Source organism: Coregonus clupeaformis, unplaced genomic scaffold (assembly GCF_020615455.1).
Source record: "Coregonus clupeaformis isolate EN_2021a unplaced genomic scaffold, ASM2061545v1 scaf0263, whole genome shotgun sequence".
In the NCBI taxonomy this organism is placed as follows: domain Eukaryota; kingdom Metazoa; phylum Chordata; class Actinopteri; order Salmoniformes; family Salmonidae; genus Coregonus; species Coregonus clupeaformis.
This window is the reverse complement of record NW_025533718.1, coordinates 327,828-347,795: the sequence shown is the minus strand read 5'-3', so window position 1 is coordinate 347,795 and position 19,968 is coordinate 327,828. Positions and strand designations below refer to the sequence as shown.

The window sequence follows — 19,968 nt, the reverse complement described above, 5'->3', positions numbered from 1 at the left end:
TCTTGGCTAAGGCAGTGTGTATCAGTTTCTAGAGTTACATAATATAGTTTTTCTCTAACTGGGTTTGTTAATCTTAGTTTATTCAACGTGAATAATAGAGTTAGATTGATTCTTCAGATGTGAACATAACTCATAACTCTCAGATGGTCCAAACTCAGTGAGACTATATCCTGTTTCCTACATCTATCAACACTTAACCTCTCTCTCTCTCTCTCTCTCTCTCTCTCTCTCTCTCTCTCTCTCTCTCTCTCTCTCTCTCTCTCTCTCTCTCTCTGTCCCTGTCTGTCTGTCTGTCTGTCTGGTTGTGTCTTTCTGTGTCTGTCTGTCTGTCTCTCTCTCTCTCTGTCCGTCTGTCTCTCTCTCTCTCTCTCTCTCTCTGTCTGTCTGTCTGTCTGTCGCTGGGTGACTATATATAGGATATTACAGTTTTTCTCGATTGCTAAGACACATTTCTTGAAAGCTGCTCTCCTTTTCTCTTAACTGTGAACACAAAACCCAATTTTCAAGCTACATTCACAAAACCTCAGACTCTTCTTGCAAAACCAAACTTTCACCTCAAAACAGTTCAATCTGTGCTCAAAACTGAACTATGTTGTCAAATCGTGCCCCGAGTCAATCAAAATAAAAAACACTACTGAACAGTCACTAAACACTACGTAGAAAAATAGAAAACACAATGCTCAGGACATGAAGCTGGAGAAATAAATGTTTATTGTTCACTGTAGGCTAAATGCATGTTGCAAAACAAAAAAAACCTGTGCATTTAGCACTTGTACAAAAAGACAAAACAGAAATATTGTGCATTTACATGTAGCACTTGTAAAAACAAACAGAAATCTTATGCGTTTGCCACTTGTGTACAGTAAGCCCATGTAAAAAGAAAGTACAAAAATATACAAATAAGTGCATTACTCAGCCACAGCATCATGTCTCCGTACTGGGTCAGGCCACAGGACTTCATCCACATCACAGGCCACATTTTGTCTGGCCAGGCAACGGGGGAAAAAACCCCTGGCATGCCGTATCCAGGCTTGGCATGCCTCCACACCTATGTCACCACAGGCAAGTCCCATGGCTTGCAGGAGATTTACCCTGGTGTAAGGTTGGCGTTCATATACCTTCCACCGCCATGAGGAGAATCATTCCTCAATGGGGTTTAGGAAAGGGGAGTACGGTGGAAGGCAAAGATTGATAAAACCTTGGTTCATATTGTACCACTCTCTAACCTGGAGGGCTCTGTGAAAACTCACATTGTCCCAAACAACAACATAGATGGGATGCTCATCCTGCTGCCCTAACAAAGCATCTCGCATGTGATTGAGGAAAATGAGGAGCTGGTGAGTGTTGTAGGGCCCCAGGTTGGCATGATGGTGGACAACCCCATGATTGCTGATGGCAGCACATAATGTGACATTGCCACCACGCTGCCCAGGAACACCAACAATGGCCCGATGGCCAATCACATTACGGCCTCTCCTTCTCCTTTTGGTGAGATTAAACCCAGCTTCATCCATGTAGATGTATTGATGGGGTCTTTCCATTGCATCCAGTTGAAAAACCCTCTGTAGAAATAGATATAGTTTTGTAAGTGATACGGAAAAAGTGATTTAGGCCACTACAGTAAATCACTACTTAGAGTAATCAACATTGAATGTGTCTGGATATATGCCAACCTGTACATACTGGAATCTTTGCTCTTTGACTCTGTCTGAGTTGCGATCAAAGGGCACTCTGTATAGCTGTTTCATGCGCAGTCTGTTGCGCTTGAGGACACGATCAACAGTAGAGAGGCTGACACTGTTGATACCCTCAAAATGTAAATGGTCCTCAATGATCTTCTGCTGAATTTCGCTCAGTTTAATGGCATTTTTCTTACGGACCATATCAACAATTAGGGTCTCTTGGTGTGGGGAGAACATACCTGTCCTCCCACCCCCATGTGGCAGTCTTTCAATTCTACAAAAAGAGAACATGGAGTTACAAAAAATATACATGGAATACTAGGCCTACAAACAGTTAGACCAACCCTCCATTACAATACTACAGTACATTGGTACAGTGATGTACTGAAACATATATTCACTTACAGTATACTGTGGTACAGTATATAGTATGTCATACAGTAATTGCTGTCAACATTTACATACTGTACTATAATGTCAAAAAAGGTAATTACCTGTTCTCTTCTCTAAATCTTCGGATTATGGTGGACACAGTGAATCTACTGATGTTTGGTTGTACCCTTTTGTCCAGCCTCCCTCATGCTCATACCATGGACAAGAACATGGTCAATCACAGTAGCTCTGATTTCATCAGATATTACTGTTCTTTGTCTTCACTGACCACCTCGACCACCTCGACCTCCTCTCACACGAACTCTTCCTCTCAGATTTCTATCCATTGTAGGGCCTCACAAACAAGTGCTCTCTGAACTGGCTTACTGTATATGTTCCCTCACATCATTAGCCACAAGTGTGATCAATTTTGAGTTGTTGTGTTCAAGTGGTGATACCTGTGCTCTAATTGTGTTTGACTTTTGTCACATGTGCTCACCATTATGCAGCACGGGTGCATCACAATGAAAATGTGTTGGCAAGTTGTGTCTAAACAGGTGAAAAGTGCTTATGGTTTTGCCAAAAGAGTGATTGATTCAATCAGTGGGTTCAGGCAACTGAGCATTTGGTTCAGACAATAGGGTTTAGTGTTTTAGCAATTGAGAAAAACTGTAAATAGTCTTTGTTTAGCCATCTAAGAACATTGCTTTAAGTAATAATTGATGGCTTTCATTCACATGCTCCTTTTTACAGTGTGTCAGTGGCATTGTTAAAGGTTAGAGAAGTGTTAGGGTTCCTCTTCCAGTATAGGTCCACATTAAGTCCCAGGGCCAGTCTTCTATCTCCCTGGTAGTTCATTGATTGATATTAAAACATTTAGACTGTCAACCCCTTAGGCCAGAGGTGTCAAACTCATTTCCTGGAGAGACAAATGTCTGCTGGTTGTTGTTGTTGTTTGTTTTTAATTCATGACAGATTAAGACCTAGACAACCAGGAGAGGGGAGTTCCTAAGAAATCAATGACCTTAGTTGATCTATCAAGTACAGAGGAGTAAAAACACACACACTCTGCCCTCAAGGACTGAAGTTTGACACCACACTTTAGATCTAGGAGTGCCTATAGGGACAAGGGACGAGCGGTTAGGGTGGGTTTGGAATCAGACGCTTCAGCTACAGTGTTCCAGGCACTCGCAGGCTACCCGCTGCACCCCCCCCATGAACCCCGTCTACGTCCCCCAGCCCCAGCACCACCCCCCGGGGTACCCCCCTCCCCGTAGCCACCCCCGTCACCTCCCCAGGACTCAACACCCGGTCCCACACAGTGAACCCCGCCAGGCGCCCCACGAACCCTTCGGTGGGATCAAACCCTCCCCCCTGGCTGTCCTGCTCTGCTCCCAGCACCACTGACCCCCCTGCCGGCACCTCATACCCCTTCCTGAACCGTGACCCTGCGGAGGTCAGGCGCCGGTCGGTGTAGTGCCAGAATCGTCCCTGGATAGAGGACCAGAGGACACAGAGGTGGTGCCAGCACCCATCCAGCACAGAGTCCACAGGGAGCTCACGGTACGCAGGGTCTCCCACCACAAAGTCCAGGGTTGCTCGGCTGGGGGTGGAGGAAGAGTATGAGGAGGAGGAGGAATAAGAGGAGGAGTTGCGTCCGTATAGAACTAGTTTGTTGTCGTTGTCTTCCGTGGCGTAGGAGAGGAGCGTTCCTACGTACCCGACGTCGACGCGGAGCCACAGGCACACAGAGAGTTCTGGCAGAGCAGGGAAGCTCTGGGAGAAGGTGACGTAGTTCTCAGAGGAAGCTGACGGGAACAGGAACATGGAGTCCACATTACAGACTGGAAGAGAGAAAGGAGAGAGACAAGATAGTCAGTGAATACTGGAACAAAAAACACTGCAACACATCAGACCTGGGATAACTCTAGTTTTAACTACGCTTTGTGGCATCAGACCTGGGATAACTCTAGTTTTAACTATGCTTTGTGGCATCAGACCTGAAAAAAATGACTACTTTTTAAAACTATCTGAATACAGATCCCCAAAAATGACTACTTTTTTAAACTATTTGAATACAGATCTGAGAAAGCAATGTCACGTTTGTTTAAGGACGGGTCAGACCAAGGCGCAGCGTGAAATGCATACATGTTTATTTCAACGATAAACACACGAACAAAACAACAAACCAATGAAACGTGAAGTCCTAAGGCTAAACACAATACAAGCCTCTAACACGGAACAAGAACCCACAACTAATGAGTGCCAACAGGCTACTTAAGTATGATCCCCAATCAGAGACAACGAGCGACAGCTGCCTCTGATTGGGAATCACACCCGGCCAAACAACCTAGAAAGAGAACATAGAAAATACAACGTAGAACTCCACACCCTGACTCAACATACTAGAGTCCCATACGTCAGGGTGTGACTAGCAACTACTTTATAAAAATGGAATACGGACCTAAGGAAGTGACTATGAAACGATTGGATTGGCTGACTTCAACTAATGGCAGGGCTGTCTCTGGAATTGCATAGATATACATTTAATGAATGGAACACACACAATCTCCTATACTATTCCAATCTATCTGACATTCATATTTGAACTACACAATACTTTTCTATCTGAACATTCTGTAAATGTCCATTCTCCTGAATGCCCATTGCCCCAGGTGTATATAATAACTCAAAATACAATCTAACATGATTTTCCACCTACCTTGGCTGTGGTTGATTAAAGAATACAGTTTTGTTTTGTTTCCTTTCGACACTTAATAACCATATTATGTTACTCTTAGCATTCTCACTAACGCTTATCATTAAACTGTTCTTGTGCCTGTATAATAAACTCTAATTACTTTTGGAGTAACATTTTATTATCATGTTGTTACATAATACTTTGGTAATTGCATCCTAATTGCATAGCAATGAGCTGAGAGTTTTTTTAAACTACTGTACACGAGGAATAGTGACTGTTCCTTATTCCACTTCTGTAATAACACCATTATGATGCAATTATAAAGCAATTTCCAAAGTCCTATGCAACAACAATGTTGCTATTGTAATAATCAGAAAGTATAACATGTATAAGAACTTGATGTCAAGAGTTACAGTATTACCTTGTCACTCATTATGAACATATATTTGTCAGCCATTTTGAAGCTGCAGAAGGGATCTACTCTAATGCTGAGGGGATTCCATGTCCTTCATGTCATGTATTTAATTCAATCTACAGGCTATATTAAGATTACTACCTGAGAGCCCTCCAAACCATGTGCGTATGGTCATATATTTAGACTAATTCAACTAACTCTTCTAGTTTTTGTTCTCCATCAAATATTTGGCAGCCATAAAATAAATACTTTTTTGTTTTCAAATAACTTGCATATTGTTTTATAAAATACAATTATATTTGGTTTTCTGAGAGGTATTTAAAATACTTTCAAATATTATTAGTTTTTCTGAGTCCTGTATTTGAATATCAAAGAAACTAGTTTGAAACGCTTTATCAACTAAATTCGACTACCTTGAGTATTTGAAAAGTTGGTATTTTCAAATAAACTACAAAATACAACTGTTTTGTGCCCAGGTCTGCAACACATTACTGATGTCACTGAAATCACAATACTGATACAGACTGGGAAGAGGAAAGCCAAGACAGTCAGTGCCTGCATCTCAAATTGGAAATTACCAGAATTATGCAACCCTGTGAACAACACTACCTCCTGCTGTTACGACTATCCCCTCATATCTTCCTACCTCCTGCTGTTGCGACTATCCCCTCATATCTTCTTACTTCCTGCTGTTACGACTATCTCCTCATATCCTCCTACCTCCTGCTGTTACGACCATCCCCTCATATCCTCCTACCTCCTGCTGTTACGACTATCCCCTCATATCCTCCTACCTCCTGCTGTTACGACCATCCCCTGATATCTTCCTACCTCCTGCTGTTACGACTATCCCCTGATATCCTCCTACCTCCTGCTGTTACGACCATCCCCTGATATCCTCCTACCTCCTGCTGTTACGACCATCCCCTCATATCCTCCTACCTCCTGCTGTTACGACTATCCCCTCATATCCTCCTACCTCCTGCTGTTACAACTATCCCCTCATATCCTCCTACCTCCTGCTGTTACAACCATCCCCTCATATCCTCCTACCTCCTGCTGTTACGACCATCCCCTCATATCCTCCTACCTCCTGCTGTTACGACCATCCCCTGATATCCTCCTACCTCCTGCTGTTACGACCATCCCCTCATATCCTCCTACCTCCTGCTGTTACGACTTTCCCCTCATATCCTCCTACCTCCTGCTGTTACCACCATCCCCTCATATCCTCCTACCTCCTGCTGTTATGACTATCCCCTCATATCCTCCTACTGTTACGACTATCCCCTCATATCCTCCTACCTCCTGCTGTTACAACTATCCCCTCATATCCTCCTACCTCCTGCTGTTATGACCATCCCCTCATATCCTCCTACCTCCTGCTGTTACGACTATCCCCTCATATCCTCCTGCCTCCTGCTGTTACGACCATCCCCTCAGATCCTCCTACCTCCTGCTGTTACAACTTTCCCCTCATATCCTCCTACCTCCTGCTGTTACGACCATCCCCTCATATCCTCCTACCTCCTGCTGTTACGACTATCCCCTCATATCCTCCTACTGTTACGACTATCCCCTCATATCCACCTACCTCCTGCTGTTACAACTATCCCCTCATATCCTCCTACCTCCTGCTGTTACAATTGTCTCCTCATATCCTCCTACCTCCTGCTGTTACAATTGTCCCCTCATATCCTCCTACCTCCTGCTGTTATGACTATCCCCTGATATCCTCCTACCTCCTGCTGTTACGACTATCCCCTCATATCCTCCTACCTCCTGCTGTTACAACTATCCCCTCATATCCTCCTACCTCCTGCTGTTACAACTATCCCCTCATATCCTCCTACCTCCTGCTGTTACAACTATCCCCTCATATCCTCCTACCTCCTGCTGTTACGACCATCCCCTGATATCCTCCTACCTCCTGCTGTTACGACCATCCCCTGATATCCTCCTACCTCCTGCTGTTACGACCATCCCCTGATATCCTCCTACCTCCTGCTGTTACGACTATCCCATCATATCCTCCTACCTCCTGCTAAAATCCCCAGATCTCTGTCTATCTTTCTCTCTATTTCTCTCTCTCCCTCCTCCTCACATCCACAGGTCCTGACAAGGTAGTAAAAGAAGACAGTAAATCATGAAGTGTCACGATCGTCACACATAGAGGAGGACCAAGGCGCAGCGTTGAAGGTGAACATATCTTTTATTTACTGATCACACGATCAAAATAATAAACGATAACGTGACGTCTACAGTTTCACACAAACCGAAATGAACAAGAAACCACAAACACAACGTGAAAGACAGATAGTTAAATATGGCTCCCAATCAGAGACAACGAGCCAACAGCTGACACTCGTTACCTCTGATTGGGAGTCACTCAAACAAAGAAATACAATAACCTAGACCCACAACAAAACATAGAAACTAACACCCTGGCTCAACATACGAGAGTCCCCCGAGCCAGGGCGTGACATGAAGCCTGAAGTCTACTTTAGTCCAGGGGGGTGGTCCCTACAGGACTGGCTGGATGGGGTTTATGGCCTGAGAACAGGACTGTCAGTGTAACATCTTTATTCTGAATCATGTTTTATAGGTCAAACACACCATGATGACGAACAGCTAAAAGCAGAGCGGGGCCATCCAATCCCAGTCTTGGACTGTTTTTGCATTCAACAACAGCAAATGAGGAGGCTATAGGAAAAACACACTGGTACCCAGGCTATAGAAAGGTTGAAGAGAACTTAATATATCATCCATTTATCAAATTGTCAACCGCAAACTGACTGCTGTTAAAACCAGCTGACTGATCAATGCGTAGAGATGAATGTGTATTTCTTGGCTAAGGCAGTGTGTATCAGTTTCTAGAGTTACATAATATAGTTTTTCTCTAACTGGGTTTGTTAATCTTAGTTTATTCAACGTGAATAATAGAGTTAGATTGATTCTTCAGATGTGAACATAACTCATAACTCTCAGATGGTCCAAACTCAGTGAGACTATATCCTGTTTCCTACATCTATCAACACTTAACCTCTCTCTCTCTCTCTCTCTCTCTCTCTCTCTCTCTCATCTCATTTAGAGAGTAGAGGACCTTGTAGTCCCAAGATGTGTAAGCGAGTTTGGGATTAGGCAAATGTAATGCTTCAACTCCCCTCCTCCTCCAGACTGAATGGAAACACACAACAACGCCTTTAACAGATATGTGTGTGTGTGTGTGTCTTTCTGGTCTCTCGTGGCTCAGCAGATGTTGTTTACGGATGTAAAACACATCCATTTTAGTTCTAATGAAGTTGTTTCCTAAAATAAACTATTCTATGGGATGTTATTTAATGTCACGTTACACCACATTATGGGATATTATGGGATGTTATTTAATGTCACACCACATTACACCTCATTATGGGATACTATGGGATGTTATTTAATGTCACACCACATTACACCTCATTATGGGATACTATTGGATGTTATTTAATGTCACACCGCATTACACCTATCTATGGGATACTATGGGATGTTATTTAATGTCACACCACATTACACCACATTATGGGATACTATTGGATGTTATTTAATGTCACACCGCATTACACCTATCTATGGGATACTATGGGATGTTATTTAATGTCACACCGCATTACACCTTGTAACGATCCCGGCTGTCTGAGTCGGGTCCTGTCTGGTGACTAGTGTTCCTGTTCGTAATCTCCAGTTTCCCGAGGGTTCGGGAACGCTCCGGGGAGCGCTCTTGTTTTCCGCACCTGCATCCCATCAGCAATCTGCACACCTGGTCCTGATCATCACCCTTCTTAGGCTCTGGCCTAACATCCAGTTCCTGCCGGATCGTTAGCCATGAACAGTATGTTTGTCAGCGTATCAGCCTCTGAGCCAGTAGTGTTAGTTTTGTTGTTTTGCACCTTGTTGACTTGCTGTGTACTGACCTCCGTTTTGTTCTGTCTGCAGTCTCTCACCCGGAACCTTCACCCAACCTCTGCCTGATGGTCGGCGGCTGCCGAGCCAGTACCGGACCAACCACTGCACCCTCAACAACCCATCCACGCCACCCGCTCTGTTCCCTGGATTATTCAGCCTCACTCGGAATCTATTAAATAAACACTCACCTTGGTCTCAACGTACCTTGTCCTGGTCTGCTTCTGGGTTCTGGCTTAGTAAACCGTGACACACCTATCTATGGGATACTACAGGATGTTATTTAACACCTCTCTATTTTATAGTTATTTAAATGGAACCTCATTACTGGATGCTGTGTTGTGTTGCTGACAGAGGGTTTCCAGAAATCCCAGTTTGAAGATTCCTGGAACCACAGGACATCTGGAATCCTTCAACCAGAATTTATGGAAAACCTGGGAATTTTGGGAAAGTTACTGGAGTTTTGCTATCTTATTATTGACATCTGGAGTTACTTACTGGTACCTTCTCTCCTGGGGATGTGCTGCAGAGGGATCTTATGTCTCACTGGAAGCTGAAGAAGGTTCTGGATTTGTGGTTCCTCTCCTTTCCTCTCCTCCTCTCCACTCCTCCTCTCCTCCTCTTCCTCCTCTCCCCTCCTCTCCCCTCCTCTCTGTCCGCTCTTCCTCTCCCCTCCTCCTCTCTGTCCGCTCTTCCTCTCCCCTCCTCCTGTCTGTCCGCTCTTCCTCTCCCCTCCTCCTCTCTGTCCGCTCTTCCTCTCCACTCCTCCTCTCTGTCCGCTCTTCCTCTCCCCTCCTCCTCTCTGTCCGCTCTTCCTTTCCACTCCTCCTCTCTGTCCGCTCTTCCTCTCCCCTCCTCCTCTCTGTCCGCTCTTCCTCTCCCCTCCTCCTCTCTGTCCGCTCTTCCTCTCCACTCCTCCTGTCTGTCCGCTTCTCTTCACTCCTCCTCCACACCTCGTCCCCCCTCCTCCTCTCCATCTCTCCCTCCTCTCTCCTCTCCTCCACAGACTGTGGTTTTGCCCCCTGTTGAGGACGACCAGGCCGGGGGCTATCCTGTCCTCTCTCCCCCAGCCTCCTCTTCTCCTCCTGGGACTGAGAAGGAGGCTGTGTGGGGTGGGGAGGTGGATGTGGAGGCTGTAGTCTTGTCCTCGTCCTCCTGTCTTTGGTGTGTTTTGGCTGAGAGTGGGGTTGGGGTTTGGGCTGGGACTGGGACTGGGGCTGGGGCTGAGAGAAGGTTTGGGGTTGGGGCTGAGGCTGAATGTTAGCCTGAGGCAGGGGCTGGTAATATGTCTGGGTGTGTCCGGGCTGGGTCTGGGTGTCCTGTCTTGGGCTCTGTCCTCTGGAGGCCTGGGTCCTCCGTGGGGGTACTGTATCCTGGGGCGTGAGGTTGGTGGTGAGAGGGTCTCCTGTCCTCTCTGATCCCCTGGAAGAGACTCCATTCCCCTGTAGTAGCTCCCCCAGCCTCCCTTCGAGCCGGCTCATCCGGAGATCCTGCTCCCTCAGGGACTCCTGGAGACCTCTCAGCCCGACCAGAAGCTCCTCTCGCTGGGCTTCCAGGGAGTGGAGACGCCCCTCCTGGCTGTGGAGCGCCAGGGTGAGGCTGGAGAGAGACTCTCCCTGCTCCTGACTCCGTCTCTGGGTCTGCCTGCTGCTCTGTGCAGAGGAGAGGAGAGAGAGGAGAGGAGATAGAGGTGAGAGAGGAGAGGAAAGAGAGGAGAAGAGAGAGAGAAGAGGAGAGAGTGGAGAGGAGAGGAGAGCGAGAAGAGAGGAGAGGAGAGGAGAGGAGAGGAGAGGAGAGGAGAGGAGAGGAGAGGAGAGGAGAGGAGAGGAGAGGAGAGGAGAGGAGAGGAGGAGTGAGAGGAGAGAGAGGAGAGAGAGGACAGGAGAGAGAGGAGAGAGAGGAGCGAGAGGAGAGAGAGTGTACCTTGCCCTGTCTCTTGTTGTTTAGAGTACCTGTCCCTGTCTGCTGTTGTTTAGAGTACCTGTACCTGTTTGTTGTTGCATAGAGTACCTGTCCCTGTCTGTTGTTGTTTAGAGTACCTGTCCCTGTCTGTTGTTGTTTAGAGTACCTGTCCCTGTCTGTTGTTGGTTAGAGTACCTGTACCTGTTTGTTGTTGCTTAGAGTACCTGTCCCTGTCTGTTGTTGTTTAGAGTACCTGTCCCTGTCTGTTGTTGTTTAGAGTACCTGTCCCTGTCTGTTGTTGTTTAGAGTACCTGTCCTTGTCTGTTGTTGGTTAGAATACCTGTCCCTGACTGTTGATGTTAAGAGTACCTGTCCCTGTCTGTTGTTGGTTAGAATACCTGTCCCTGACTGTTGATGTTTAGAGTACCTGTCCCTGTCTGCGTCTCTCCAGCGAGGCCAATCTTCCCTCCATCCTCTTGTTCTTCTTCTGTAGTTTACTGCTCCAGTCTTTCAGGCCGTTCAGCTCCTGTTTTTTGGTAAGATTTTTTATAAATGTTCCCCCACACAAAAAAACTACAGAAAGTGTTTTAAACAAATCAGAACAGCAACAAGATAAACAACGACAAGACAGGACCCAAATTAAAACAAAATATAACCATAATAATAATATTACCATAATATACACTGCTCAAAAAAATAAAGGGAACACTAAAATAACACATCCTAGATCTGAATGAATGAAATCATCTTATTAAATACTTTTTTCTTTACATAGTTGAATGTGCTGACAACAAAATCACACAAAAATTATCAATGGAAATCAAATTTATCAACCCATGGAGGTCTGGATTTGGAGTCACCCTCAAAATTAAAGTGGAAAACCACACTACAGGCTGATCCAACTTTGATGTAATGTCCTTAAAACAAGTCAAAATGAGGCTCAGTAGTGTGTGTGGCCTCCACGTGCCTGTATGACCTCCCTACAACGCCTGGGCATGCTCCTGATGAGGTGGCGGATGGTCTCCTGAGGGATCTCCTCCCAGACCTGGACTAAAGCATCCGCCAACTTCTGGACAGTCTGTGGAGCAACGTGGCGTTGGTGGATGGAGCGAGACATGATGTCCCAGATGTGCTCAATTGGATTCAGGTCTGGGGAAAGGGCGGGCCAGTCCATAGCATCAATGCCTTCCTCTTGCAGGAACTGCTGACACACTCCAGCCACATGAGGTCTAGCATTGTCTTGCATTAGGAGGAACCCAGGGCCAACCACACCAGCATATGGTCTCACAAGGGGTCTGAGGATCTCATCTCGGTACCTAATGGCAGTCAGGCTACCTCTGGCGAGCACATGGAGGGCTGTGCGGCACCCCAAAGAAATGCCACCCAACACCATGACTGACCCACCGCCAAACCGGTCATGCTAGAGGATGTTGCAGGCAGCAGAACGTTCTCCACGGCGTCTCCAGACTGTCACGTCTGTCACATGTGCTCAGTGTGAACCTGCTTTCATCTGTGAAGGGCACAGGGAGCCAGTGGCGAATTTGCCAATCTTGGTGTTCTCTGGCAAATGCCAAATGTCCTGCACGGTGTTGGGCTGTAAGCACAACCCCCACCTGTGGACGTCGGGCCCTCATACCACCCACATGGAGTCTGTTTCTGACCGTTTGAGCAGACACATGCACATTTGTGGCCTGCTGGAGGTCATTTTGCAGGGCTCTGGCAGTGCTCCTCCTGCTCCTCCTTGCACAAAGGCGGAGGTAGCGGTCCTGCTGCTGGGTTGTTGCCCTCCTACGGCCTCCTCCACGTCTCCTGATGTACTGGCCTGTCTCCTGGTAGCGCCTCCATGCTCTGGACACTACGCTGACAGACACAGCAAACCTTCTTGCCACAGCTCGCATTGATGTGCCATCCTGGATGAGCTGCACTACCTGAGCCACTTGTGTGGGTTGTAGACTCCGTCTCATGCTACCACTAGAGTGAAAGCACCGCCAGCATTCAAAGGTGACCAAAACATCAGCCAGGAAGCATAGGAACTGAGAAGTGGTCTGTTGTCACCACCTGCAGAACCATTCCTTTATTGGGGGTGTCTTGCTAATTGCCTATAATTTCCACCTGTTGTCTATTCCATTTGCACAACAGCATGTGAAATATATTGTCAATCAGTGTTGCTTCCTAAGTGGACAGTTTGATTTCACAGAAGTGTGATTGACTTGGAGTTACATTGTGTTGTTTAAGTGTTCCCTTTATTTTTTTGAGCAGTATATATATATGACATAATAATATAACATAAATATAAATATATATTTATATATTTTAAAATAAAATATAACATCATATATAACATACATGTAAATACAACATAATATATATATAACCAAAATGATATGAATAGTAACCTGTGTGGTGGTGTCTCTGAGTTGTGTTAGTTCCTGGGTGAGGTTTCTGTGTTGGTCGGACTGGGTCTGAACTCTGACCTCTAGGGAGGTCGACACGTTAGACATCTGGGACAGAAACTCTAACCGGCTCAGGGTCAGTTCCTGGAATCGACGGAACTGAGAAACACACACACGTACAACACAAGTTCTTGGACATACACTATATATACAAAAGTATGTGGACATCCCTTCAAATCAGTGGATTCGTTAATTTCAGCCACACCCGTTGCTGACAGGTGTATAAAATTGAGCATACAGCCATGCAATCTCCAAAGACAAACATTCGCAGTAGAATGGCCTTACTGAAGAGCTGTGATTTTAACGTGGCACCGTCATAGGATGCCACCTTTCCAACAAGTCAGTTCGTCACATTTCTGCCCTGCTAGAGCTGCCCCGGTCAACTGTAAGTGCTGTTATTGTGAAGTGGAAACGTCTAGGAGCAACAACGGCTCAGCCGCGAAGTGGTAGACCACAGAAGCTCACAGAACGGGACCGCCGAGTGTTGAAGTGCGTAGTCTGTAAAAATCGTCTGTCCTTGGTTTCAACACTCACTAGTGAGTTCCAAATGGCCTCTGGAAGCAACATCAGCACAATAACTGTTCGTCAGGATCTTCATGAAATGAGTTTCCATGGCCAAGCAGCCGCACACAAGCCTAAGATCACCATGCGTAATGCCAAGCGTCGGCTGGAGTGGTGTTGTAAAGTGGTTGTCCCACTGGCTATCATAAGGTGAATGCACCAATTTGTAAGTCGCTCTGGATAAGAGCGTCTGCTAAATGACGAAAATGTAAAAAATGTAAATGTAAATGTGTAAAGCTCACCGGCATTGGACTCTGGAGCAGTGGAAATGCGTTTTCTGGAGTGATGAATCACGCTTCACCATCTGGCAGTCTGACGGACTAATCTGGGTTTGGCGGATGTCAGGAGAACGCTACCTGCTCCAATGCATAGTGCCAACTGTAAAGTTTGGTGGAGGAGGAATAATGGTCTGGGGCTGTTTTTCATGGTTCGGGCTAGGCCCCTTAGTTCCAGTGAAGGGAAATATTGGCATTCTAGACGATTCTGTGTTTCCAACTTTGTGGAAACAGTTTGGGGAAGGCCCTTTCCTGTTTCAGCATGACAATGCCCCCGTGCACAAGGCGAGGTCATACAGAAATGGTTTGTCGAGATCGGTGTGGAAGGACTTGACTGGTCTGCAGAGAGCCGTGACCTCAACCCCATCGACAATGAGCCAGGCCTAATCGCCCAACATCAGTGCCCGACTTCACTAACGCTCTTGTGGCTGAATGGAAGCAAGTCCCCTCAGCAATGTTCCAACATCTAGTGGAAAGCCGTCCCAGAAGAGTGGAGGCTGTTATAGCAGCAAAGGGGGGACCAACTCCATATTAATGCCTATGATTTTGGAATGAGATGTTGGACGAGCAGGTGTCCACATACTTTTGGTCATGTAGTATACCTTACTTATGGATATATATTACTCTCTTGGAAACATTTACATTTCTTGGACATCTTTTAACTTCGAAAATGATATTCTATTTTTTTTGTTTTCTTGTAATAAAACAATAACACATCAAGGGTGACACACACAGACAGACAAACAGACAGACAGACAGACAGACACACACACACACAAACACCCAGCCACACACACAAATAGACACACACACACACACACAGACACACACACACACAGACACGAACAGACACACACACACAGACACACACACACACACAGATGCACACACATGAACACACACACACACAGACACACACACACACATGAACACACACACACACACAGACACACAGACACACACACAACCATACACACTGACCTGATCGTCTAGTCGTCTGAGTCTCTGGTAGATGGGCTTCCTGAGCTCAGCAGCACCCTGTCCCCTACAGGCCTGAAGCTGAAGGACAACCAGGAGAATCAGGGCCAGGGCCCTCCGGCCGGCTCTGAGGCTGGGCATAGCGCAGCGTGGCTGGGTTAGGGAAGGGCCGGGGTCTGGGTGTCTGGAGGTCCGGAGGTTGTTAGCTCTGAGAGCTACCGAGGCTAACTAATAGAGGTAAAAGAGAGAGAAGAGGTAAAAGAGAGAGAAGAGGGGCGGTGCAGGATGGGAAGCCCCCTCATTGCTGTACACACACATCTGTTTTTTTCCCACAATGCATCACTGGCAGGGAAGCATGATGTCTTTACCAGAGACCTCTCTCAGCCACACACAGACACAAACACACAAACACACAAACACACACACATGAAAACAAACACACGCATGAACACAAACACACCATTCAAAAAGACGTTAGTGAAATAAACTCAAAACAACAAAAGTACTAAGTAATTAATTAATTATATTTTACAAATCTAGGTCAGATTTTCTATTTTTCCATCGTAGTCGGTTTAGCTGTAGTTGTATGGATAGATATTTACATTTTAGTCATTTAGCAGACGCTCTTATCCAGAGCGACTTACAGTTAGTGAGTGCATATATTTTCATACTGGCCCCCCGTGGGAATCGAACCCACAACCCTGGCATTGCAAACGCCATGCTCTACCAAATGAGCTACACGGGACTACAATATTAGTCAGTTAGATATTAGTCAGTTTAGCTGTAGTTGTATGGATATATATTAGTCAGTTTAGCTGTAGTTGTATGGATATATATTAGTCAGTTAGCTGTAGTTGTATGGATATATATTAGTCAGTTTAGCTATAGTTGTATGGATATAAATTAGTCAGTTTAGCTGTAGTTGTACTGATATATATTAGTCAGTTTAGCTGTAGTTGAATGGATATATATTAGTCAGTTAGCTGTAGTTGTATGGATATATATTAGTCAGTTTAGCTGTAGTTGTATGGATATATATCAGTCAGTTTAGCTGTAGTTGGATGGATATATATTAGTCAGTTAGCTGTAGTTGTATATATATATATATATATATATATATATATATATATATATATATATATATATATTAGTCAGTTAGCTGTAGTTGTATGGATATATATTAGTCAGTTAGCTTTATGGATATATATTAGTCAGTTAGCTTTATGGATATATATTAGTCAATTTAGCTGTAGTTGTATGGATATATATTAGTCAGTTTAGCTGTAGTTGTATGGATATATATTAGTCAGTTTAGCTGTAGTTGTATGGATATATATTAGTCAGTTTAGCTGTAGTTGTATGGATATATATTAGTCAGTTTAGCTGTAGCTGTATGGATATATATTATTCAGTTTAGCTGTAGCTGTATGGATAAATATTAGTCAGTTTAGCTGTAGTTGTATGGATATATATTAGTCAGTTTAGCTGTAGTTGTATGGATATATATTAGTCCGCTTAGCTGTAGTTGTATGGATATATATTAGTCAGTTTAGCTGTAGTTGTATGGATATATATTAGTCAGTTTAGCTGTAGTTGTACGGATATATGAGAAAGAGTCTACAACCCACACAAGTGGCTCAGGTAGTGCAGCTCATCCAGGATGGCACATCAATGCGAGCTGTGGCAAGAAGGTTTGCTGTGTCTGTCAGCGTAGTGTCCAGAGCATGGAGGCGCTACCAGGAGACAGGCCAGTACATCAGGAGACATGGAGGAGGCCGTAGGAGGGCAACAACCCAGCAGCAGGACCGCTACCTCTGCCTTTGTGCAAGGAGGAGCAGGAGGAGCACTGCCAGAGACCTGCAAAATGACCTCCAGCAGGCCACAAATGTGCATGTGTCTGCTCAAACGGTCAGAAACAGACTCCATGAGGGTGGTATGAGGGCCCGACGTCCACAGGTGGGGGTTGTGCTTACAGCCCAACACCGTGCAGGACGTTTGGCATTTGCCAGAGAACACCAAGATTGGCAAATTCGCCACTGGCGCCCTGTGCTCTTCACAGATGAAAGCAGGTTCACACTGAGCACGTGACAGACGTGACAGTCTGGAGAGGCCGTGGAGAACGTTCTGCTGCCTGCAACATCCTCTAGCATGACCGGTTTGGCGGTGGTTCAGTCACGGTGTGGGATGGCATTTCTTTGGGGTGCCGCACAGCCCTCCATGTGCTCGCCAGAGGTAGCCTGACTGCCATTAGGTACCGAGATGAGATCCTCAGACCCCTTGTGAGACCATATGCTGGTGTGGTTGGCCCTGGGTTCCTCCTAATGCAAGACAATGCTAGACCTCATGTGGCTGGAGTGTGTCAGCAGTTCCTGCAAGAGGAAGGCATTGATGCTATGGACTGGCCCGCCCGTTCCCCAGACCTGAATCCAATAGAGCACATCTGGGACATCATGTCTCGCTCCATCCACCAACGCCACGTTGCACCACAGACTGTCCAGGAGTTGGCGGATGCTTTAGTCCAGGTCTGGGAGGAGATCCCTCAGGAGACCATCCGCCACCTCATCAGGAGCATGCCCAGGCGTTGTAGGGAGGTCATACAGGCACGTGGAGGCCACACACACTACTGAGCCTCATTTTGACTTGTTTTAAGGACATTACATCAAAGTTGGATCAGCCTGTAGTGTGGTTTTCCACTTTAATTTTGAGGTGACTCCAAATCCAGACCTCCATGGGTTGATAAATTTGATTTCCATTGATAATTTTTGTGTGATTTTGTTGTCAGCACATTTAACAATGTAAAGAAAAAAGTATTTAATAAGATTATTTCATTCATTCAGATCTAGAATGTGTTATTTTAGTGTTCCCTTTATTTTTTTGAGCAGTGTATATTAGTCAGTTTAGCTGTAGCTGTATGGATATATATTAGTCCGTTTAGCTGTAGTTGTATGGATATATATTAGTCCGTTTAGCTGTAGTTGTATGGATTGTGATGTCACGAGAGGCTGTGTCCTGGAGGGACGGTACATCCCCCTGAGGTGGCTGCAAACCCAGACAGCTATGGCTCCATCTGCTGGTATGGTCGGGAACTCCACCCCTCTATGGCCAATCTTCCCACGCAGCTGAAACAAATGAGGAGCTGATGAGCTGAAGGTTTGGGAAGGGAAGAGACACACTGAGGGAGTGTGTGGGGGGTGAAGAGACACAGTCTCCAACCTGGGCTCTCTGGAGGACAAGAGTGCTGCACGTCCACTTCCATGAGGAATATAAGGATTTGGAGATACTTACCTTTGGGAAATACTCACCTTTGGATATATGCACCTGTGGAAATACGTGAGAGACATTTGGAAGGACTTTTTGCTGGGTTGGCCACTAGCTGCAACGTGGACTACAGTAAGGCTGGGGAAAAGTTATCTGAGCGAGTGAGAATTATGATTTTGGATGTGGAAGAGACATCCCTGAACTGTTAACCCTTAAAGAGCCACAAGAGAACAGAATTTTGTTATATTTTCGTTAATTTCCCAAGACCTATAATAAAATCCTTGTTTTGTTTGAACCTTGTCTCCTTGCACTACTTGAGCAATCCCGCTGAAAGCTGTGTAGCCTCTCGTGACGTCACAGGATATATATTAGTCAGTTTAGCTGTAGTTGTATGGATATATATTAGTCAGTTTAGCTGTAGTTGTATGGATATATATATCAGTCAGTTAGCTGTAGTTGAATGGATATATAATTTAGTAATGTTGTGTGTAATGTTGTCTGAGTGGTACAGGCTACTTTGATGATGGCTATCGTACGGTAGATTTCCTGAACTTGCTTCGTCATTGGAAAAAACCTCAGAACACACACACAAATACGCATGCACACACGTATGCAAACACACACATAAAGAATGCTAATAGCCCTGTTGTGGAATGCAGAGAACATAAAACAAAGTTTGGTCTGGGCTTAGGAATGTAGTTGATCAGGCCGAACGGCAACACACACACACACACACACACACACACACACACACACCTTGCCTGAGTATAGGACCACACCTGCAATGACAACCAGGTCAGAACAAACATCCTCCACGTCACTCACACAAACCTTCTGATGGACCTCACCCTGTTCCCTGGGAGTGGTTGGGGGCTGGTGGGGAGAAGGGGAGAGGAGGGGGAGGATGGGAAGAGGAGGGGGAGAAGGGGAGAGGAGGGGGAGGATGGGAAGAGGAGGAGGAGGGGGAGAAGGGGAGAGGAGGGGGGAGGATGGGAAGAGGAGGGGGAGGAGGTGGAGAAGGGGGGATGAGGGGGAGGTTGGGAAGAGGAGGGGAGGAGAAGGGGAGAGGAGGGGGAGGAGGAAAGAGGAGGGAAAGGGGGGAAGAGGGAAGAGGACGGGGGAGAAGGGGAGGAGGGAAGAGGACGGGGGAGAAGGGGAGGAGGGAAGAGGAGGGGGAGGTGGGAAGAGGAGGGAAGTGGAGGGGGAGGAGGATAGAGGAGGAAAGAGGAGGGAAGAGGAGGGAAGAGGAGGGGGAGGAGGGAAGAGGAGGGGGAGGAGGGAAGAGTTTTGGCCTGCCTGGTGACATCACCAATTAGTTACTAGACCAATAAGAAAGAGCTTTCCAAACCTTTCTCCCAATCACAGCTCGACACCACTCCCAGACAGTCCTAGCTAAAAAATTGCTTGTGTCATTTTAATTAAAAACAAA

The 19,968-nt window shown here is 45.9% G+C and overlaps 1 pseudogene; it reads right to left on the bottom strand.

Annotated features, from left to right (window-relative positions):
* Window positions 1–2,752: 2,752 nt before the first annotated feature.
* LOC121556138 lies at window positions 2,753–11,115 on the bottom strand (annotated as a pseudogene).
* Between the last annotated feature and the right edge of the window lie 8,853 nt (window positions 11,116–19,968).